General features: G+C 44.2%; 1 protein-coding gene across 4 annotated transcripts in view; it reads right to left on the bottom strand.

Moving 5' to 3' along the window:
- ZDHHC1 (zDHHC palmitoyltransferase 1) overlaps positions 1–3,841 on the bottom strand; it is a 44,451-nt gene extending 40,610 nt beyond the window's left edge. For 3 of the 4 annotated variants that reach the window (XM_088471853.1, XM_088471857.1, XM_088471855.1), the window contains exon 1: positions 3,746–3,841. The gene's annotated coding sequence lies outside the window, so the exon portion shown is untranslated. Of the gene's footprint in view, positions 1–3,707 lie in introns of all 4 variants that reach the window. The other variant, XM_088471854.1, reaches the window with a different exon arrangement.
- Positions 3,842–24,148: the final 20,307 nt, after the last annotated feature.

Below are 24,148 nucleotides of genomic sequence, written 5' to 3'. Positions count from 1 at the left end.
GGACATATGAAGTCAGGCTTTTACTCTGTTTACAGACTCGCCCTATCCATGGACCTGAGCCAGAGGGAGGATGGTCACATAAACCTGCTCTGCTTTATGTCCGTTTTATGTACATTTTCTAAATTGTATATAAGATCATAATGATAGATGCAACTAACACAAAACTAAACTGAACAAGTAAGAGGCTGCTATAATAAAATGTATACCTATATTTTAAATACCGTAAAGCTCTGGTGACTACTAACAAGAATGGTAAGCTTGTGGTTTTAGGATTCTCTGACCTATTTATGCCAATATTTATGTGACACACTATACATTCGTTTAAGGGTCTATTTATCAATGATGTGTTCGTATCGCTGAATATGACAGCGCTACAGCAGGGCCGTAACTAGGGTAGCGCTGTTTGGGCCTGTCACTTTTCCTGTTTATTATCATTCTCATTTGTAGCTTCCTCTTCTTTTATCCCCAGCTTCTCCTGGCCTCCCCATGAGGCCATGGCCCTTTTTACCAGGTACAATCTTGTGTCCATATCTAAAAAATGGGGGGGGGGGGCGGCAAAAATTCTAGTCACGGCTCTGCGCTACAGAACGCATGCTACCTGCAATTTATCAATCCAGGACTCCTCTTGGAGCCTCAGCGTTTTTCTTTGCTTCACCGTCAACCTAACACTGCCAGCAAAAGGTTCCAGCAATATGCGTGGCCATATATGTCCTGGCAGTCAGTATGCAGACGCCGGGATCCCAACAGGGTTAACATACCAACACTTGTTGGTCGGTATGCTAACCCTCCTCCTCTCCCTACCGTACGCTTCACTCTTTGGTGCCTAACCCTAACCCCCCCCCCCCCCCAGTGCATGAACCTAATCACCCCCACCCCACACCCTAAACCTACCCCTCCCCCCTTAGTGCCTAACCCTAACCCTTCCCCTAGTGCCTAACCCTAGCCTTCCCTCCAACCCTGTTACTTACCTTCGGCATCCAGGTGGTCGGGATGCCAGCGCTGGGATTCTGACCAGCGTCGGTATTCTGTCACCGGTAATGTAAGCGTCGGCATCCCAACCGCTAGGATGCCAAACGCATAGCACCTTTTTGCTACCTAATAAATTGAGCCTCTGCACAGTTATATCAGGCTGTGAGGACTGTGGTAACCTGCAATATTACAGGGATCTGTGATTTCTCTTGTTAATGTCACAAAATAGTGATATTCTTCTACAGTACTACAGAAAATGTTACTGCTATATACATGAAGAATATATACCATTGTAGATTCACCAATTTGTTCACGTGTTGCGTGGAAACACACCAACAAACATCACACCCTCACAACATTGTGTTATAAACATTATTACAGAGCAAAAATATTAAACTGTATAATGATTCCCATGAATTAGGTCCTTTGCTGTATCGGATCTATTCTAAATACACTGCGAAAGCCGGGTCCATATTAAAAACATTAAAAAGCCATGATCCACTGAAAAAGCCATATCCACACTAAATACATTGAAAAGGCCGGATCTACAGTATACTCAATACACTAATAAAGCCAGATTCATACTAAACACTCTGAAAAAGTCCAGGAACCACAACAAATACATTGAAAAAGCTGGATCCACTAAAAAAGACGGAACTGTAGTAAATATACTGAAAAGGCCAGATCCATACTAAATCAATTGAAAAGGCTGGATTTACAGAAAAAAAAACAGATCAATACTAAGTACATTGAAGAATCTGGATCTACTGGTAAAGCCGGGTACATACTAAATACATTGAAAAAGCTGAATCTATACTACACACGAAAAAAACTGGAAAAATGGAAATACATTGAAAAGACCAGCGCCATACTAAATACATTGAAAAAGCCAGATCCACATAAAAAGCTTAATCCATACTAAATACATTGCAAAAGCAGGATCCGTAATAAACACATTGAAATGGCTGGATTCCTACTGAGGACCTAATTTAGCAAGGATCGCAGTTGCTTATACACACACAAATGGGCGATTGTTGCGTACTGCGCATGTGTATGCATCGCATTGCGCGTGTGCAATCCGGCCGCTGTGATCGCAGATGCATTGCAGACCCATCTTAGAGTGATTGACAGAAAGTGCCATTTGTGGGTGGTGACGGGGGGAAGTAGACGTCCTTATGTTAGGCTGCGATCGCAATGCGAATGCAAAAATTGGCATATATTAGCAACTACGTTGCGTGCTTATATGCAGAATAGCGATCCTTGCTGAATCAGGCCCTGAATCCGGATTAAATACATTTAAAGGGGGGTAGATCCACCTACAAAGCTGTATCCATACTACATATACAGAAAAAGTTGGATCCACTGAAAGAGCCAGATCAATACTTAATACACAGATAAAGGCGATTCTATACTAAATACATTGAAAAGGCCAGTTCCACCAAAATAGCCAGTTCATACATTATTACAAAAATCTAATGTGGCTCTGGCTTTTTCTGTGTAGTTAGTATGACTAGGTGTCAGTAATATACAGTTGTTTCTATGAATGTAGCGTGGATCCGACTTTTAACTTTTTTCCCTTTCTAGCAATTATCCTGTATACGTATAGCTTGCTCTACTCTCTACTGCCTACTAGTGAATTACTACTTAAATTGTGTAAGTTGCTACTGTAGATACAGGTTTCTGTGTACAGTCTCTTAGTTACCTGAATGGGACAAGTGACCATTTGGAACCTCAGGTTTTGTTTACAGTGATTGGCTTCCAGATTATACCGAGATTTTATTCTGGGCATATGTCTCTTGTATGACATACAGCGCATATACAAAATTATACTTGTAAACACAATTACTACATTACAAATACCATTTGTTTTTAATACTAGAGTTAACTCTGGCTTCTGACATTTTCCGACACATTATGGCACACTAGTTTTTCTCATATGTTTCTGCGGTACAAAAATATACTGCAACTACTGTATGGCACAGTACTGTACATGTTATAACTTCATTCATATTTTGTGGTGAATTATCCAAGCTGCACATAAACAGCAACTGGCAGAGATCTATAAAGGTAAAATGAAAAATACTCAACAACTATAAATATTTAAAGCAGAAAAATAACCTTGAAAGCTACACACGTCACACTAGCACAAGTAGCTGTAAACATATATACATATAGCTACATACCATACAGTACATATAGCTATAACCATATATACAAATAACTGTGTACCAGTGACTGTACATATAGCTGTATAACATATATACCTATACCTGTATACCAGTGACTGTACATACAGCTGTAAACATATATAACTATGTACCAGTGACTGTACATTTAGCTGTAACCATACACATAGTTGTATACCAGTGACTGTACATTTAGCGTTAACCATAGATAACTATGTACCAGTGACTGTACATTTAGCTGTAACCATATACACATATAGCTGTAACCATATACACATATAGCTGTGTGTACCAGTGACTGTACATTTAGCTGTAACCATATACACATGTAGCTGTGTGTACCAGTGACTGTACATTGAGCTGTAACCATATACACATATAGCTGTGTACCAGCGACTGTATAGCTGTGTAACCATATATACATATAGCTGTATAACAACACTTCCATATACAGAGCCTGAGCCACATACTGTATACACATTGCGCTGCTGTATTTACTGATATACACCCGCACACAATCTATGATCCAAATACCGATGCCCCTGTACATACATTATACTCTGTTCCAGTCAGTGATGTACCGTAATTACCTGCACAGCACTCCGCCTGTGCACACAGGAATGAGGTCACTGCTGCTGCCAGGGATGATCCGCTCTGTGTATTAGATACGGGAGAGGGCCGTGTAACTGTATGGAGTCGCAGATGGACCAAACATGTAGATGCGAAGGAAAAACAGAAACCAGAAACGCTGATGACATGGTCGTCAGCGAGATCCGTCAGAATAGTAGCATCTCTATCAGCAATATGCGGCTCTGTATTTATATTAGTATTCACTATTAAATGTGTGAATCCATATGGTTCGTATATACTAATAATATAAGTATTAGGCAATAATGACATAAAAGAACATAAACATAAAAGTACAAGTACTGTACCCAAGGGGCCTATTTATGAAAGCATTTCAGTTTAGTTTGGCCCTGTCATTAGATTATGTAAACTGCTTTATGCCTAATGCTGAGTACGCACTAGTCGACATGTCGGCCATCCAACGGCGATGGAGCGTTTCATTCTGTATCATGTCATCATAGACCCGTCGCCACTTTACGATGCCTGTGATCTCAGCAGTGTATGTTGGGGCGGGGACACAATGACGCCATTTTTCCATAAGATAAGTTCAATTTTAGAGGCCCTTTTAAGTGCCTTATTTTCTAAATACTATATATATATATATATATATATATATATATATATAATATGTATATTAGGGATGTGCAGGCTTGGATAGGTTCGAGTTTGCACGCCGAGTTCGGATTTTTCCCTCAAAAAACGGGACTCAGAAAGAGGCAAAACGTTATCTTGCATGGACAAACATCATCATTCCTGGACAAAAGTTCAGGAATGATGATGTTTGTCCATGCAAGATGACGTTTTGCTCTTTCTGAGTCCCGTTTTTTGGAGGGAAAAATACAAACTCGGCGTGCAAACTCAAACCTATCCGAGCCTGCACATCCCTAATGTATATATAATATATATAATTATTTTTCTATAGCTCCACCTCCAGTAGCTCCGCCCACCATTCCTGAACCTATTTTTCCAGAAAAATAGCCCTGCCTGCGAGCGATAAGTATGGTTATACAGATGTGTCCACATACATCCTCCATGCGTTACATGTCGCGTTACGCATCAGCGGCTGTAAAGCTGTAACGTAGTATTTCACATGTAGATACAGCTGCAGTCGCACACAGACTATAGACATGCCACATATCATTTTAATCAGCATAATGCTGCTTGTGCAGTCTATATGCATCGCTTTGCGAATAAGACGTATCTTAAGGGAAATGTCACACGTAAAGACGCTCTGCGCTACTGAGCCACGGCTTGGCTCGACTAGATGGGCTGTTTAACGTGCAAGGAGGTTAGATGTATGTGGACACATCTGTATGCTGTTCTTACGGTACCTTCAATATTGTGAATTATTGTTCGCAGCCCCTCAGGACTAGAAAAATCCACGAGTCCGGGGTGAGTTCGGGCCTCTCAACTAATTGAGTAAAATGTAAAAATATAGAGTGAAAATTGACGCATACAGTACTTGCCTACTTTTGAAAAAGCATTTTAGAGAGATTGTGAAAGTAAAGCTGGGCATCCACTATACAATTTTCTCTCAGATATCTGTCCAATCTGGCTGGTTGGAATGAAAACCTGGTAATATATGGGAGCAAATGACAGTCGATCATATGGTTTTAAACACAGAAAAAAGGACAAAAAAAAATTGTTCGAATTGGTTACATTTGTGTGTTTTAACCAATTTAGTAAATGACCAAATTCTACGGGTAATAAGCGCTCTATGGTGTGAGTATATATAGACGCTTCTATATTTCCTGTGTATTATATGTATGCACAAACACACCATAAACATTCCCCCCTAGTATAACTCTGAGAGCGCCTACCATCTTTTCCATTTTAACCAATTTGTCAGAACGACCATAATTGGCTGTTTTCCAGTGTTTGTGAGCAAATGGACGATTGTCATTTGCTCCCATACATTACCAGGTTTTCATTCCAACCAGCCAGATTGGACAGATATCTGACAGATAATTGTATAGTGTATGCCCAGCATAACACCTATGAGCACGGCGCTAAAGTGGGCGTGTACTGCTACATCTGAGAGGCGTGTCATAAAATTGATTTACATCCAAATGTAAATGAGCCCTGAAGCAATTAGTAAGATCAACGTGTTGATGAAAACACACTGATACTTTTCAGAAAATGCATGTAGCCAAAGGGATCATTGGGGGAGATGTATTACAGCGGCAATAATCGTGCCGCTGTAACGCTGTAATGAGAAGTATTAACATTTCATCAGCCGGAACGGGGGAGTGAAAAATCCCCCCTCTGGCTACCCTCGCTAGAACTCACAGCGCATCAGCCTAGTGCTGATGTGCTGTGTCTCACTCCCAGGCCAGCTCCACTGAGCATGTGCAGGATCTCGCAAGCAGCCCCAGCAGGGACAGCCTGTCCCTGCTGTGGGGATAGGGCATGCTGTGGGGATAGGGCGCTGCAGCTGTCGATATCGATAGCTGCAGCTGGCGGAAGAGTCAGGCGAACTGACCGCTCATACATTGCCCTGTCCATCGCAGCGCCGATATTGACAGGGGCGCATTATTTATTACTCTATAATCCGGATATTTGTTGTGACATTCGATATTACCGCTAGAATTCTTATTGTTCACCACTTATTCTTTTAATTTATCCTATGTTTATAACTCTTACGCACTATTCCAGCACAAGTGTCATTTTAATATTAACATTAGTTAATATTTTTGGTTTCAGGCCTTTAGGCGTTATCTGTTATTTTATGTCGTTTTCAAAAGTTATTATGCTCCACCAAGTCCTCTGTGTCTGTAGAATTTGTTTTAATTGTAGTAGTTCATCATCTCATTTACTAACATTTCCATATTGAAATTTTTTTTTCATCAGTAATATAGTTTCTAAATTTCCATTTCTATGTTCACTCCTATTTCAACATTATACTTTTAAGTAATATCGCCAGTGTATAATTTTGACAGTTTTGTTGGTAGGGGCCCACACAAGCCTTCCCTATACCTATTGGTAGGTGTGTAGTTTGCACTTGGAGAAATTTGAGCAATGTTTGTTTCTCTCATTCCTAGGTGCAGCAAGAGATGAGGGGCCTGATTCATTATGGATTGCAATATTGCGTACGCACGCAGTTCAGCTGCGATAGCATACTAATCCATTGCTTTCACAATGCAAACTCAGCACTACATAAGGACGCCGACTTTACCTTACACACACCGTAATGTTTAGCAGAATAACAAAACCATCGATACAATCAAGTACCATCGCAGCCTCACGCACACTTGCACAAGGCCAGACATTATTCAGGAGTTACTAACAACCACGCTCGCTATGAGACATCGCAGTGGCTAATTTAAGCATGCCTCTTGCAACGGCGCTTCCCAGACCACCCCCCGTCACCACCCACAAACGGTGCTTCCTGTCAATCACTCTGCGAGGGGTCTATGTAGCCTCTGCAATCGCAGTCCCGATCGCAATGGCTAGTTCGCGCACTGTGATGCTTAAGCATGTGCAGAACGCAACAATCGTTCGAATGCGTGCGTATTAGCAACTGTGATCCTTGCTGAATCAGGCCCTAGATGAGCTTTTGTATGATAAATAAACCTTGGTGGTAACCAAAAACTTTACAGATGTTGTTACTTTGACATTCTACAATTTCCAGGTTCAAACGTCGAGTTACAGGCCTGCTGGTTTTCTTTCTAGAATGTCAATAGCTCTTATGGGGCCCATACATATGCAATGGATTTCCGCAATTCCCTAATTTGCCCACGTCAGGGATATTCATTATGTTGAAAATGGTCGGAATCAGCAGGCCGGGAATTTTTTTCATTTTGAATTTGCTTGATCCGCCCATGGATCTGCAAGCATCGATGTCTGCAGATCGATGATTTTGATTGCCCTTTCGGCGGATCAGGTCAGTGTCGGCAGAATGGGGAATTGAGGCTTAGGTGCATAGGGCCCTTTACTTGACTTTTTTCTTGTAAGGTGTTTTCTAGTACACCACAATTTGTAGTTATTTGGCTTATATTACGTGATACAAACCCGGTAAACATTGTCACTTGTTTACAAAACTCTCGCATCTGTCGTTACTTTCTCCCTGCTTAGAGTAATTAAAAATATGTTCTGTGTATGGTTTGTATCAGTAAGCTTCCAAAATTCTGTCCGATGGGTACATGCATGTGCGACTCTGTGACCGTGGGCGTGCACAGGACACTGTACACGTGTGTACACGTTTGTGCAGCTCCTACAGTGGGCGCAGCGGAGTGAAATTTCATTAACTTTAACCTGCCTAGAGCAATTCGGGAGGCTTGTTGCCTAGCCCACCTAGGCGACAATCCCATTCCCTAGAACAATGATGTTTGTAGATCAGAGAATCCTGCACACTGCTGTATAGTAACATGTTAGTTTAGGGCCTGATTGTGAGTCACACACAAAGTGAACACAAATTGACTGCAAATAAAATGCATGCATAATGCTAATGTGACTATACAAAGGTTCCGAGGCATACATATCTATGTGAGTGCACTGCCCCACTCTTCTGTACGTCATCATTACGACTGAAACGTGCATACGTTTGCAAGAGGGCGTTTTCAGCCCACAGCACATGGGAAAAATCGCTGGACGCGCCCACATTTGAAATTAACTCAGAATCAGTCCCTTAATCTCTACTTCATTTATTTTTGTGAATTGTATAATTCAAAAACTATAAATGAACTGTCTAAATTTGCCTGTGTCTTTCAGTTAATACCTGTCACTGCTGGGCTGGTCACATGACCTACAGATTACCTCACGTGATGTCACAATGCCACGGCTGCCACCTCACAGAACCCTGGCAAGTGTAAATGTAACTGTCAGAGCAACACCTGCTCAGTATGTGAGAAGGGGATGTAGTTATGACCGCCAGTCTCAATCCCGTCAGTGGAATCCGGCAAGGGATTTGACATAGGCGTCGAAATACCGACCTCTATGTTAATCCCGATGCCGGAACGCCGAACGAAGGTAAGTCCAGGGCGCCCTTAGCGTTAGCCGTGGTGGGGGGGGGGAGGGTTAGGATTAGGCACTCTAGCGGGGTTAGGTTTGTGGGGGGGAGATTAGGTTTAGGCACCCCAGGGGGGAGGTTAGGGTTAGGCACTAGGGGGGAGGTCAGGGTTAGGCACAACTAAAGGAGGGTTAGGGGGGGGACAGGGGAGGGTTAGTATACTTACCTGCCCCAGTCAGGATCTCTTCCTGTCAGGGACCAGCTGTCGGGATTTGGGCCACCAGCATTCAACCCCCCCCCCCTTAGCGTTAGCCGTGGCGGGGAGGGGTTAGGATTAGACACTCTAGCAGGGTTAGGTTTGTGGGGGGAGATTAGTTTTAGGCACCCCTAGGGGGAAGGGTTAGGCACCACCGGGGGAGGTTAGGTTTAGGCACCCCCACCGGGAGGGTTAGGTTTAGGGTGCGGGTAGAGGGGGTTAGGTTTAGGCACCCCTGGGGGGAGGTTAGGGTTAGGCACAACTAAAGGAGGGTTAGGGGGGGACAGGGGAGAGTTAGTATACTTACCTGCCCCAGTCGGGATCTCCTCATGTCAGGGACCCGCTGTCAGGATTTGAGCCGCCAGCATTTCAATCCCATTCCGTGAGAAGCACTACCTGGATCAGCTGCCTGAACCAGAGCTGGAGATAATCTGCAGTACAGTAAGTACCACTGAGGGAAACTTTAAAATTGAAAACTCTAAATTCACCAAATTACAGTATTAGGCAAAAAAACATTGTACACCTGGTATCTGATCAAAATTGAAATCTGTTGATTCTTTCACCTAATAACTTTGAATTATTGAGTATAACATCTGGAAACACTTACTATAGGTACAATTCTGCATTACCTCTACTTGTGTACGCTCTGTCCCGGAGCAGGCGCAATGCGAAAACACGCAAAATACGCTCCACCAACAGGCGGATGGTCAACTCTGCATTAGTCCCAAATGGTCTAAATGATGCATCAATGTAGCCCCCGCTCTGAGGGGTAGGTTTAGTTTATCTTTTCCTCATTCATTTTTTTAAATCCCTTCTAGTGTGAATAAACATGTCTGCCTTCCTGTGGTGGGTAAGAAGTATAGCATCTATTGAATGCTATCATGATGTGTCAGTATAAGGATTTGCCATTCTCTTGTGGGATACAGGTGCAAGCTCACCAATTTGGCTCATCGACTACCATCTTTGTTGCGTCATGTGTCGGTTGCTGCATGCAACTCTATATGCACGGAAATATAAGCAAATCAGTGCAGCACATCTATCTAGTGCACAAATACACCTGTCCATAGTATGATACCATATGGTTACCCACCCTCTTGTTGTTCCTGCATGCCATAATACTATTGGATTTCAGCTATTTGACCTTACCTGCTTCTGATCTGATTGTTTGCTGCCAGCTCTGACCCGATTGTTTGCTGCCTGCTCTGACCCATGGCTTGGATTTTAATTTCTCTTTTGGATCCTGACATATTACTTTGCTTGTCTATTTTTGACCTCTCTTGTATCTGCCATCTAGATTTAGAATTAGGGCCCTCATTCAGAGCCGTACGCTCTGAGCAGAGCGCACGCTCTGAATGAGGGCCGGCCTCCATGAAAATGGAGCGTCCTTCTGGACGCTCGTATAGCTGTGGGTCACCACCCACAGCCTATACGAGCGTGGATTTTGATGGCCGCGATGGTCGAGACCATCGCGACCATCGAAATTGTGAGCCGGAGCCTGCGGTTGAGGTTTTCAACCGCAAGCTCCGGAGTGATTTTGGCTCTATCAGAGCCAAAATCACTCCCACTGACATCACTAGTGATGTCAGTAGGCCGGCTTTTGACGGGAGGCGTTCCCGTGGGAACGCCCCCGTCAGGGAGGCACGCCTACCAAAGGGGGCGTGCTGTCAATCAACATTGACAGCACGCCCCCTTTGATCGGACACAACGAGCGAAGGACTTTCTTTCGCTCGTCGCGTCTGGCGCATGCGCACGACGGAGCTCCCTCCGTCGTGCGCATGCTCAGTCCAGAACATCGACCCACTTGCGAGCGGACAGCCGCTCGCGAGTGGGTCTGAATCAGGCCCTAGGTTGTTTATTTATCATTTCTAACTGACCTCTGCTCTGGCTTCTATTAATGCCTGTGTTTATGACTTTATTCCTAACAGCAATTGATTACATATCTGTACACTAATAAGTGGTAAGACATCTGCTAGAGAACACAGTAGTTTATAAAATGTATTTATTTTTTAAAGATCTGTTAATGTTGGAATTTCAAAAAACAAGTGACAGAAAAAATAGAAAATGTTACAGTCAGATATCAATAACAGGAAATCACAATGTGCAATAGTTATACAAAGGTAACATGGAAAAAGCATGTGTAGATTCAGCCGCTAAACATACATTAGGGAAGTAGAAATAAGGTCCCAGTTTAAATAATAATTGTATAACACTACAAAATCAACCCATGGACAATATTATAATATCCAAAGAAAAGTAAAACAATACATATGGATATCTGGATCAAAACACAAAGATAACAGCAAAAATTCAAATATTAGAAAAAAGGAGGGGAGGTGGAGGGAGGAAAAAAGAAAGGCAGCGTTGCAGTAGAATCAATGAAGAAAGAATATGTGGTCAATATTAGGGTGATGTACAGAGCATGTCCCCTGAGCATACATACTATATATAGGAACATCCAGGTTTACAATTGATCAAAAGGCAATACAATACATAAGGATTTCCATATCATTCAAGATAACTGTCTTAGTAAATACCATGAGGCAGTCTCAAACACCTTCAAAATCTGAGCTTGTGTAGAGCAGTGGCGTAACTAGGGCAGGGCGAGCGGGGTTCGTGCCCTGGGCGCCACGGTACCGACCCGCCCTAGTTAGCCGGTGTAGCGCCGACCGCAATGAGTGCGGTCAGCACTACACATTTGCACAGGACCGGCGCTAGGCTTCCAGTGCCGGTCCTGTGCTGCACGCCTGAGCCCGTTCCCTCCCTCTGAGCGCTTGCCCAATAGCGCTAGGAGGCGGGTTCAGGCTGTGCATAACACACGCATCGCCACCAGTGCTGGCGGCAATGCATGTGTTAAACAGCAGCCAATGAGAGTCAGATAGACTCTCATTGACTGCTGCAGCACCCACTGCAAGAGCCGGACTTCCGTCCGGCTCCTGCAGTGGATAATGGGACTGACGTCATGACGTCTGTCCCATAATGCTGAGCGCGCCAGCCCGGGCGGACTGGCGGGCGGGAGCGGCATCGCGGACAGGAGCAGCGTGGAATCAGGTAAGTATATTTTTATATATATATATATATTTTATTTTTTTTAACCTATCTGCACAACGGGGGAGGGGGGTGGCTACTACTGGGGGGACCTCTACTGGGGGAGGTGTGGCTACTACTGGGGGCGCCATTGGGAGGACCTATACTGGGGGGGCTACTCTACTGGGGACTACTACTTGGGGGGGGGAACTACAACTGGGGGCATTCTAAAAGGGGCCTATTACTAGAGGCACTGCACTCGGGGGACCACTACTGGGGGCAATAATAGGAAGGGCCACTACAGGGACCACTGGATAGGGGGGGTCACTACTCGGAGCCTGCATCAGGGGGACCACTACTGGGGGCACTGCATGGGAGGGGGGGGGACTACTGCTGGGGGCACTATATAAGGGGCTTACTGCTAGGGGCACTGCGGGGACCACTACAGGGGGCACTAGATAGGGGGGATCACTACTGCCTGCATAAGGGGACCAATACTGGGAAAACTGCATGGGGGTGACTACTGCTGGGGGCACTATATAAAAGGGCACTGCATAGGGGGGGACTACTACTGGGGGCACCATATAAAGGGCACTGCATAAGGGGATACCGCTACTGGGCGCACTGCATAAGGGGGAACACTACGTGGGGCACTGCATTTGGGGGGCCACTACTGGGGGTACTGAGTAAGGGGAACTAATTGGGGGCTGTATAAGAGGGACCACTACTGGGGATACTGTATAAGGGGCACTACTATGGGCCTGCATGAGAGGGACCACAACTGCGTACTGGGGGTACTGTATAAGGGATACTACTGGGGTTAAGATGCATATGGATAGGAATGTTCAGTTTGAAAATAAAGGGGTGTGTCCCTTTTAAAATTCGCCCTGGGCTCCAAATACCATAGTTACACCACTGGTGTAGAGGAGTCAAGTGATTCAATATATGCGCCCCATTTTTTATAAAAGGATGTAACTCCTTCTTCCAGCGCAGGGAAAACTGCTTGTCTATCATAATACAGGGTCTGGAGCATAATAGACTTAACAGTTCCCAAAAAGGTAGGGGAAGGGGAGGTCCAAGCACATAAAATGACTTTTTTCGCTATGGTGACAATGACAGTAATGGGACTTAGAGCCGTAACTAGACTTTTTGGTGCCCTGTGCCAGAAGGAGTATTGGCACCCCCCCCACACACCATTTTTTAAATAGGGACATAAGATAGTGCACCTGAAAAAGGACCATGACGTCATGGGGAAGGGCCAGGGAAAGGATAGGGGTGCTCCTGGGGCAGCCAGGAGATGCTAGGGATAAAAGAAGAGGAAGCTACAAGTAAGAATTATAATAAACAATAAAATTGACAGGCCCAAACAGCGCCCCCTGCCCTGCGGTGCCCTGTGCACAGGTCGCAATAACCTAGTTATGGCCCTGATGGGACTATGCGATATTTATCAAGGCCCAAATCCCAGTTTGTGAAATTAGCACATAATAAGGCCAGTGGATCACTATAAAGTTTAAGGTGAAAAATAAGAGTTAATAAAGATCATTACCTTACCCCAGAACTTTGCGATCTTAATGCATGTCCAGAAATTGTGAAAAAACATAGCATTCAGGCGTCTACATTTTAAGCAATCACCCGTCTCCCCTTGCACCATAAAGCTCCTGCGAGCCTGTGAGATATATGCTTTATTAATAGTTTTGATGTGAACCTCTTGTAGCCAGGAACAGCGCAAACATGTAAGCGTAGCATCATAAGTATGCAACAAGCAGTCCATGGAAGTGACAGTAGTCAGGTCTCTGCTCCATGATAAAAATGTATTTTTCCATACCTTGTCATGCGAACTCCCCACCAGATCTGTGGTAAGATACTTAGGACCTCATTCAGAGGCGGTCGGAGGATGCAAGCGGTCGCTCAGAAACTGGGCGGCCACTTGCTTCCTGACCGCCCGCCTCTGTTTCGGTTGTTAGGCTGTGGGTTTACACGCACAGCTCTAACGACCGCTCGGGTGATGGTCGCGATGGTCAGAGACCATCGCGACCATCGGGGCTTACAACGAGACCCTAGGGTAGGGTCTCACTTGTCGTAAGCCCCGGAGAGCTTCTGGCTCTGTCAGAGCCGGAAGCTCTCCACTGACATCACTTGTGATGTCAGTGGGGCCTCCCCCAAACGGTAGGCGTTCCCATGGGAACGCCTCCGTTTGGGCTGCCACCCCCCCGGCCCGCCTTCCAAATGGGGCGAGCTGTCAATCAACATCGACAGCTCGCCCCCTTTGGAAAGAGACCCGCTACGACCAGCGCTGTCAGTCGTAGCGGGTCTCATGCATGCGCACGAGGGAGCCGGCTCCCTCGTGCGCATGCGCACTGGCCAAACATCGAGGCGGCAGTGTGGTCGTAGACCGTACGGCCGCCTCCGAATAAGGTCCTTAATCTTGTAGCACGAGAAAGAATAGGAGACTGTGCAGAGGATCAGGCGAATTGGAGGAATGAACTGGGAATTTAACACTGGTGATAAGGTACCAGCCAATCAGCTCCTAACTGCCATGTCACAGGCTGTGTTGGAAAAATGGCAGTTAGTAGCTGATTGGCTGGTACCTTATCACCGTTCATTTTATCTCCTAACACAGCTTAGAAAATAGACCCCTAAGTGGTTATTTGTAAGCTCACTGTACCACCAATGATTAGGCATTAGGCTAAGTCCTCCATGTAAGCTACACTGTACTGCTAATGATTGGGCATTAGGCCCAGGCCCTCCAAATAAGACCCACCATATCAGCAGCTATCAAAGGCATTAGGTCCTGAGTACACACAAGAGGGAAAATGTATCACACCTTAGAGACAAGGTATATGTTATTTATCTAGCACAATATTTCTCAAACTCTTAACAGCTCAAATTTTCAAGAGAACCTAGCAGGTGCACAGGTGTATTACCAACTGTCACATTTTAAATATCCACAGGTGTCCTGGAAAACATGAACTGGTTTGAGTCATGGGATCTGAGGTGGAGATTGTCAAAGCTTATGCTTGGCATACACGGCCAGATAAAATGCCTGTCAGACCGACAGACATTTTAACTGGCAGCCTGCCAGCCACAGATGTCGCCGGCATACACTGTGAGATTTCTCTCACAGTGTATCAGCCCAACATCTGCGCTCCACCCCCGGGGGAGGAGACATTTCCCTGTTCCTTCCGTAGGAAGGAACACAGGAAATGTCTGTCGGCCGCGGCTGGGCATACACTGCCCGATGCAGCCAACAGTTTACTGGTAAATATCGCATTGGACGGCCATGCTGGACAATCCGGCATGCACGAGCAAGCAATATTTAACCCTCGGTTGCCCCCCCCACACGCTACAATTATCGGGGAGATCCGCCGATATCAGGCGGATCGCCCCGATAATAGTAGCGTGTATGGCCAGCATAAGAGAGAAATAAAGTGGAGAGAAATAAAGTACCAACCAATCAGCTGTCACTTTACAGGCTGTGTTTGAAAAATGACAGGAGCTGATTGGTTGGTACATTATCTCTCTCCACTTTATCTCTCTCTAAGGCATAGTACTAAACATTTATGCCAAAGTACCAACCAATCAGCTCCTAACTGTCACTTTACAGCTGATTGGTTAATACATTATCTCTCTCTCCAAGACTTGATACAAATTTGAGAACCTAGCACAGTATGAAATGACAGTTAGAAGCTGATTGGTTGCTATATGCAACCGTTTTTTTTTAACATCTTTATTTATAGTGAAGCAATGAATGACATAGCAACATGTATTATCAAATTACATATGAAACATACAGGGGTATTCAATATGAAAGGTAAACTTCCCTGGCGAAGTTTACGTTTCATATCGGAGTTTTTTTCTGCGTTAAAGTATCGGGCGCGCTCCCGCTTATACCCGTATTCAATATAAAATTAACGAAAACGGGAAACTCCGAAGTTGGATTTGCGTAAAGTTACGAATTTTTCCTTAAAAAAATTGTAAGACCCCCCTAAAGTAGTAAAAACATGGGGGATCACTATGGGTACCCCCGTTTTAGCCTTTAATTGAAAGTCGGGGATTTAAATAGCCGCAGCAGGTGTTTTTTTTCCGACATTGAAGTAGTGATACAGAAGAGCACTTAGGTTATTTTTTTCGTTTTTTTAAGTGGTCCCATCAAATTTGGGGTACATGAAAATGGGTACTAGCATATTTTGATGTCCCTAAAGTAAGTTTTAAAAAATTCTGCATTTGTGCACCTGCCGCTATAATTCTATTCTAGAAAACATCTGCCGCATACTTGCAGAATAGCCCTGAACCTATTTCCCTATTGTTAAACAATTTTTTCCCATTTTTTTTTTCACCCCAATTTTTAAATTAATTTTTTGAGGTGTCCCTATTTTTTTTTAAAACTTTTTTTGACACAGTTCTTTTTTAAATGTCAGTCCCAGGGGTGCAGGCTATTTTTTTTAAGTCTGCACCCCTAAACCCCAATTCTGCACTTTTTTTCGATACCTATTCAATGGCGAAAACTTATCCCCGTTTTTTATCAAAGACTTTTCAAAACTGCGTTAAGTCTTTGAAATTGAATACGGTGTAAAACTAAAACCTGCGATAATGACGTCATACCTCCGATATTAACGCAAAAACGATGTTATCGCACCCATATTGAATACCCCTGTTAGATGAAAAGTGTAACATGCAAATCGAGAAATAATATTACAGAAATAGTTGCATAAGGTTAACAATTCAACCAATTCTCAGTAGAATATGAATATTTCAGGAACAAAACAGTCCTATAGATAAGGGTAACCCTATAGCAGGAAATGTACATACTGAGCCAGAAAAAAAAATAAAAAAACACCATCATCTTAGTATACAATAAAATTAACTAATACAAATAATAAATTAAATAAAACATAAAGAATAGAAAAAGAACTCCGCACACATAATTGAAAAATCATAGGACAATGGGTGGATCACCCTCTGCTATACGTGTCATATACCAAACAGTATTGGACAATGAGCCGTGGATTTGAGCCCTAACAGCACTAGATAAAGTTGTAATGTAGCTCTCCCATACTCCAAAAAATTGATCCACTTTCTTGACCCCCTCCATCATCACTCCCACCCAATCCGTTCGGAAAAGGTAAAAAAAAACTTTAGCTTTAAATAACGACAAAGATGGGGATTCAGGATTTATCCAAATTTGTAAAATAGACTTACACGCTGCTGTACTAATTGCAAGCATCAATTTTTTACCACCTCTAGAAATATTTAGTTCCCTTGGGGAAATACCAAAGAGCGCCCATTCAGGGGTTAAAGGCAAATAATTTACTAAGTGTTTGGTTGGGAAGTTACGCACCTGTACCCAAAATCTATGAACTAAGGGACAAAGCCAAAGGCAATGATAGAGATCTGCATCTGATTCGCCACATTTAAAACAGTTATGAGTGGTAGATATTCCTGTTAAAAAATCGACTATGAGGGAAAAGATAGGTTCTATGCAGCACATTCAGAGACAACTCTTTATACATTGAAGAGGAAAGCATTTTGCATGATTTAGAATGTGCCTGCTATAGATCGTCTACCTGAAGATCAGGTAGGTACCGGAGCCATCTTGCTAGACCCTGTTGATTAGTGGAGTGATCCAAAATATTTTGGAAGTGCTTATATGCCAAAGAGATTGCCCTCCCAACTGACGGTGGTTGCCCAAGCATCGTATCAACTGGATTCTGCCAATCCACCGGGGAGAAATATTGCAATATCGAGCTGGTGTAATGTTGTGCAAGGAGAAATGCCACCGGATATGCTGCCAGAACGGGAAATTTGTCGGTGGCCTCCTGGAACGTTAATGGCCTCCGATTATGGTCATTGGTCAAATTACCTGTATTAAGTATCCCACTTAGCTTCCAAATATTAAAAGGGTGATGCGTTCGTCCCTCTTGAAACTCTAGGTTAGCCAAAAAGGGGAGATGTAACGATTTGTGAGCATTAACACCATGTTTATGTCTCATCCACATCCTTAATTTCTTAATGTTCCATAACAATGCATTTTCTCTAACTGGGGAAGGGACCTCTTGATTGTGGAGATGTAAAAAAGTCCCCACCCTGTAAAAATTCCCTCTCAAGGTCTGTGTTAGCATAGTTTTCCTGGTTATGTATCCAACCTTTGAGGTATCGTAATTGAGCTGCTTGGGAATACCACAAGAGATTAGGAAAATTAACACCACCATTAGGAACGGGCTGCTGCAACTTAATCAAACCTATACATGGCTTCTTTCCCTGCCAAATAAACTTTCGAAAAAGAAAATTTATATATATTGGATGTCTTTGGGTGAAAGCACAGCTGGTAAGGCCTGAATAAAATACATAAAATGGAGGAATGACACTATCTTGACCAAACTGGCCCTCCCCAAATAAGACAAAGAAAGAGATTTCCAATTCTCCAACTCCCCAGCAATTTTTTGAATAACATTGGTAAACTTAAGATTTTATAAGAGTCCAGGCCTCCTATGAATCCGTATTCCCAAATATGTGATATGGGCAGATTTCCAAGTCAATGGCATAGTGCCAATACCCCTCCTAAGAAAATTACCTGAACCCAGTCTCCGATTTGGACCAGTTAACACAAAATCCCGAAACGGCACCAAAAGACAAAATTTGAAAAATGTGTGGTAGAGAGTCAGCGGGTTTAAATACATACAATAAAATATCGTCGGCAAAAGTTGTCAACTTAATTGTTCTACGTCCAATCTGAATCCCTTGAAACTGGGTGTCATCCTGTAATAAACGTAAAAGGGGGTCAATAGCCAAATTAAATAAAAGTGGGGACAGGGGGCATCCTTGGTGTGTTCCTCGGTGCATAACAATGGGGTCGCTGAGGTGGCCATTAAGCTGCAGGGAGGTGGAAGGAGACGAATATAAATATTGAATAATTTTAATAAAGTCCGGATGGAAATTCCTATGTTGCAATACTAAAAATAAGTGCGGCCAAAGTACAGCATCGAACGCTTTGGTGGTGTCGATACTCAGCAATATGTTTTGAGAATTAGATGAATGAGAAGATGCAATGATCGCAGCAATTGCTGCTCGAACCCCTTTGACAGAATGTTTGTTGCGGACAAATCCAAGTTGATGAAGTCTCAAAGCCTGGGGAAGAAAGGCTTGAAGGCTATCGGCAAGCATTTTTGCTAGCAATTTAATATACGTGTTCAGTAACATAATAAGCCTATAAGAGCCTACCAACTGAGAGTCTTGGTTAGGTTTAGGGATTAAAATTGTGTGGGCAGTGTTAAAGTGCTGAAAAGGAGTATGATGTTGTATGATATCATTAAAGAGTTCCAACAAGGTGGGAGCAATATGTGGTTGTAGAATTTTATAGAATTCATTAGAAAGACCATCCGGACCTGGGGATTAATTAATATGAAGTTTTGAAATGGCCATATTGATTTCCTCGAGAGCTATAACTCTGGCTAAAGATTCAGATTGAGACTGGGTAATAGGAGGCAGATTAGCGTCCCTCAATATTTGGGCATGGACTGCTTCATCAAAGGGAAGATTAGAGTACAGCTCTGTATAGTAAGATTCAAAATGATTTAACATAGCTGAAGAACCGGTAAGAAGATGTCCAGTATGACGATGTTTAATGGCTGTAACAAAGTGACGAGCTGTTGGTTTTCTGGACAAATTTGCCAAAAGGCGTCCCGCCCTGTTCCCCCACCTATAGTATTTAAATCGGGAAAAAATTAAGTCTTGTTTGGCTCGCGATAATAAATAATCATTCAATGATTGCTTCACTTGGATATATAAGTGTAGAGATTCCTCATTAGAAGAGGTCAAGTGTGTTACGTTCTGGGTTATTTGTGGACCCGGGCTGGTAGCAGGAGCGATCACAGAAGCAGATTTGTAAATAAAACTAGGATTTTTAATAAGTGCTCGAGTGGACATATAATGTGGCAGTAAATAAAAGTCCTGGAAAATATAAATGTGCACAAGAGTTCTGTGGTGGGAGCAAAAGGGTTAATGTCCAGGTAGAAACAATTAGAGCAGTCCAGGTGTGCAGGTAGTGAAACTGAAAATAAACAAGCCAGGTTTGCAGATAGTGAACTGAAGTGCAGGATGTCAGCAGGCTCAGGCACTCAGGTATGGGCAAGGGTGATGGAGGTAGCGGGGTAGTCCAGTGGGAACTAGGAGCTGACAGGCAGACTGGCAGACAGCGGATTCACAGGAACAGGAAAGCACAGAGAACTCCCTCTCAGCTAGGCTGAGATACACGTTGCACTGGCAAAGAAGGAAGGCACTGACCCTTCCTAAATACCCCATGCCGTGCTGTTACTGGCCGGAGGGAACATGTGACTCACCAGGATTGGCCAGCCGCATCACATGGCCAGAAGGCAAGATGGCAGCGCCCATGCCAAACGGAATGGAGACGCCGCCAGGCCTTACCAGCGCAGAGTGACAACAGGCCCGCACAACAACGCGTGCAGCCAAAGCCCCCCGCCAGACACCAGCTCCGCCACCAGACAGCCCGCGCCACAATGACCTCACAGGTAACACTCGCCTAGCGCCATGCTGAAATACCCTGGCCGTGACAAAGTGCGCCTGGAGGGCTTTGGTGAATGAATCATGCAAAGAGCAATATCTTGCAGCCGATCTCTTTTTCTCTCTAGTAACAGAATCTATTATTTGGCCACAAAGAACAGTTTTGGCAGCATCCAAAAATATGGTTGTCTATCCCAGTAATCCAAGTTGTCATCTAGATAATTCGACCAATTATTAGTTAGGAATCTGCGAAAGTCATCAGATTGATAAAGATAACTGGGAAAGCGCCAGGATGTAGAATTGCCTGATTTTATTGACCTTTTGAGTATTAAGGAAACTGAGGCGTGATCGGAGACTAATATGCTATGAATAGCGGTATGCTTAACCTGAGTTGCCAGGGAGTCAGCTATTAAAATAGTATCAATCCTGGACCAGGAATGATGGACTTCAGAATAAAATGTAAAAGATCTATCAGCAGGATTTAGGAGTCGCCAGATATCCTTAAGCTGGAGAGTGGATCTCATTGTTTGAACTTGTTTCCATGAGGCAGAGCCAGTATGGTGGAGACCTTTTGTCCAAGATGGGGTCATCCACTGAATTTAAATCCCCCCCCAAAAAAATAAGAGGAAAATTAGTATGTTGTAATAAAAGATTGGTTAAGTCCTGCAAGAAGTCAGGAGTAGCTAGATTGGAGGCATAAACATTTACCAATGTGTATTTGGAACCCCATATTTCCATATCAAGAATCAAATAACGGCCATTAGGGTCCGCCATTGAATTCAGGAGAGTATAATGAAGGTTTTTGTCAAATAGTATTGCTACCCCTTTAGCTTTTCTATGGAAATCGGCTGAGACACACTGGTCCAACCAGGGGGCTCTAAGAGAGGAACCACTTCCCTCCACCCAGTGCGTTTCTTGAAGAAAAATAATTTCGGGGCGAAACCGTTTTAAATGTGTTATTACCCTTTTATGCTTGACAGGGGAGTTAAGGCCACCCACGTTCCAGGTAAGAATTTATAATGCGATCCGGCAGAAGAATTAGTTACCGAGGGAATATTTACATCTATATTAGCCAATACCTAGCCGAGGGTAGATATGCAAAAAAGGGATAAACATATTATTCCCCATCTCCCCATCCCAGCGAGTAGGGAGAGTCAGGGTGAAAAAACGACTTTGATAAAAAAAAATAGTCAGAGATCCAGGGGAGAGGAGCGAGAAAATAAAACTTATAAAACACACATTGCTACACACGACATTTTCAAAATTTTCCAAACAGTATTAGCAACTCAGCAAGTACCAAACAACAAAATGGTACTTGCAATATGATTTGAAACATAAATTACAATAGACATTTTGAGTCTGAGTGGCTCTAAGATAGACAATAACGCTTAGGGGTCGATTTACTAAGCAGTGTTAGGAGACAGAGTGAAAAGTGATAAGAAAGTGATAAGGTGCCAGCCAATCAGCTCCCAATTGCCATCTCACAGGCTATGTTTGAAAAATGACAGTTGGGAGCTGATTGGCTGGTACCTTATCACTTTTCACTCTGTCTCCTAACACTGCTTAGTAAATAGACCCCTATATCTTTGTTGAAGAAAACACTTTATGAAGAAAAGAAAAAACAAATTAAATGTCAGCGATCAGAAGGACTACCAGGACCAAGCATTGGTGTGATATGAATTTTGGCTTGAGCAGGGTCAGAGAAGAACAGTGTGCGGCCATTATCTTCTATCCACAGCTTGGCCGGATACATTAATGCGAACTGTATATGGTTGTCATGAAGTATTTTACAGACACTTGAGAATTCCCTACATTTCTGCGCAACTGAAGCAGAAAAGTCTTGAAAAATTAGAATGTGCTTGTCATTTACTACAAGTTGGGGAATTTTACGGTAAGCTCACAAAATATGTTCTTTCATGCGGAAATTCATAAATTGCAATATGACTGGCCTGGGTCTAGCATCAGTATCAGGTCGAGCAGGGCCACTATGGTGTGCTCGCTCAATATGGGGTAAGAATGAGGTACCAGAAATATCAAGTGTTTCAAAAACATCTGTGGTGAGATATTCTGACAGCTGTGCATCTCGAACACTTTCAGGGACACCTATAAATCTTACATTATTTCTCCTATCCCTATTCTCTAAATCCTCTACTTTGGCTTGTAAAGCTGTAATGGACGTTGCTTGGGGATCCTGAGAGTGTTGAGCCGCATGTACCTGATCCTCTGAGTGCTATATGCAACTTTACCATTTTATCTGTCTGAAAGGTTTGATATATCTCCCTCTAGATGAGCGCTCAGCACCCCAAATGTGATAGTGGTTGACATGGGTAAGTGCTTCATTTCTACTACAGGGTCCTTAGGGATCCACAGGGATTCCTTGGGGTATAGGTATGGGCTTCGTCCATGGGCACCACACAGTTCAAACTTTCATCCCAGGATGCACCGGGGCCTCCTCTCCTATACCTCGCCCCCATGCCAAGGCACCTCAGTTTCAGTAGGTGCCCGGCTGGAGTCGGGTCACCACACAGGGGGGCTGTGTTTCACAGCCCCTGAAAAACTTCAAGAGCAGTAGCACGGAGAGTCCAGCGGACGTCCATGCTACCGCTCCAACACCCCCGCCGGCGCCGACCACCGGTACCGATCCAGGGAACTCGGCCGGCTCTTGGGGGTTCCAGCTAGCGGAACCCCCGGGGGCGTTGGACTGTGTTCGGATCCACGGGAGGGCAGGGAAAGGTAAGCAGCGGGCATCTGTGGTAGGCGCCCGCTGTTACATAGTCCGGCGTCCCCAGGGCTGGGGGCTCCCTGAGGTTGGCAGAATAGTGGAGCCAGGCACTGAGCCTGCGATCACACTAGACCACCAGGGGTGCGGGGCTGGAGCATTGTGGAACACGCTCCAGCATCCCGGGGGTTAATTACCTGCCAGGGGAGGGTGCCTTCCCTGTTGTTACAGGAGGCCCCTCCCAGCTGCACTCAGCGCCTTTCTGCGGTCTGGCGGGCTGAGGCAGCGATCCTCCCCAGGGCCCGCCTCCCTTGATTCCTCCGGCGGCCATCTTTTTTTTGTGCACATCGCTGGTGTCAGGGTGCGGAGCCTGGGTCCCCCTTACATACCTCTCTTCCTTAAAGGTCAGTGTATGTAGTGCTATCCCTACCAGGCTGTTGGTCTGTGTAGTCGATAGCGCCATTGGTGCAGGCTATTTCTGCATTGTATGTGACTTTATGCTAGCGCTGTTTGTCTAACATTCTGCTGTCAGCCATTTTACTATCCCTATTTCTTCTTCCTGTTCAGCCCTGTCGGTGCCAGTACTGTCAGGGTGAGAATTTACCTCACAGTTTAAGGTATTTTCTTACTGTGGGGTGGGTAACATACCAATATGTCAGGGAGTGAGGATTCTGTGTCCCTTGGTGCACCTCTCCTGTTTTCCTGCTCCAGGTGTAAAGCAGGTGGGGAGGGGGAGGTACTTCAGGATGGTTTTTGTTCTGCATACCATTCCTGGTACCTCTGCTGTACACAGCACCTCACAAGAATCTCCCTGGGCTTGTTTTGCACAAGCTTTGAATGTCCTAGTGGATAGGTTATCAGCTCCCCCTGCATTCCCCCAGTTGGGGTTCACACAGCAGGCG

This window comes from Taudactylus pleione, unplaced genomic scaffold (assembly GCF_031769625.1).
Source record: "Taudactylus pleione unplaced genomic scaffold, aTauple2 ptg000117l, whole genome shotgun sequence".
NCBI classification, from domain to species: Eukaryota; Metazoa; Chordata; class Amphibia; order Anura; family Myobatrachidae; genus Taudactylus; species Taudactylus pleione.
The sequence above is the reverse complement of the archived record's forward strand: the minus strand, read 5'-3'. Positions and strand labels throughout refer to the sequence as shown.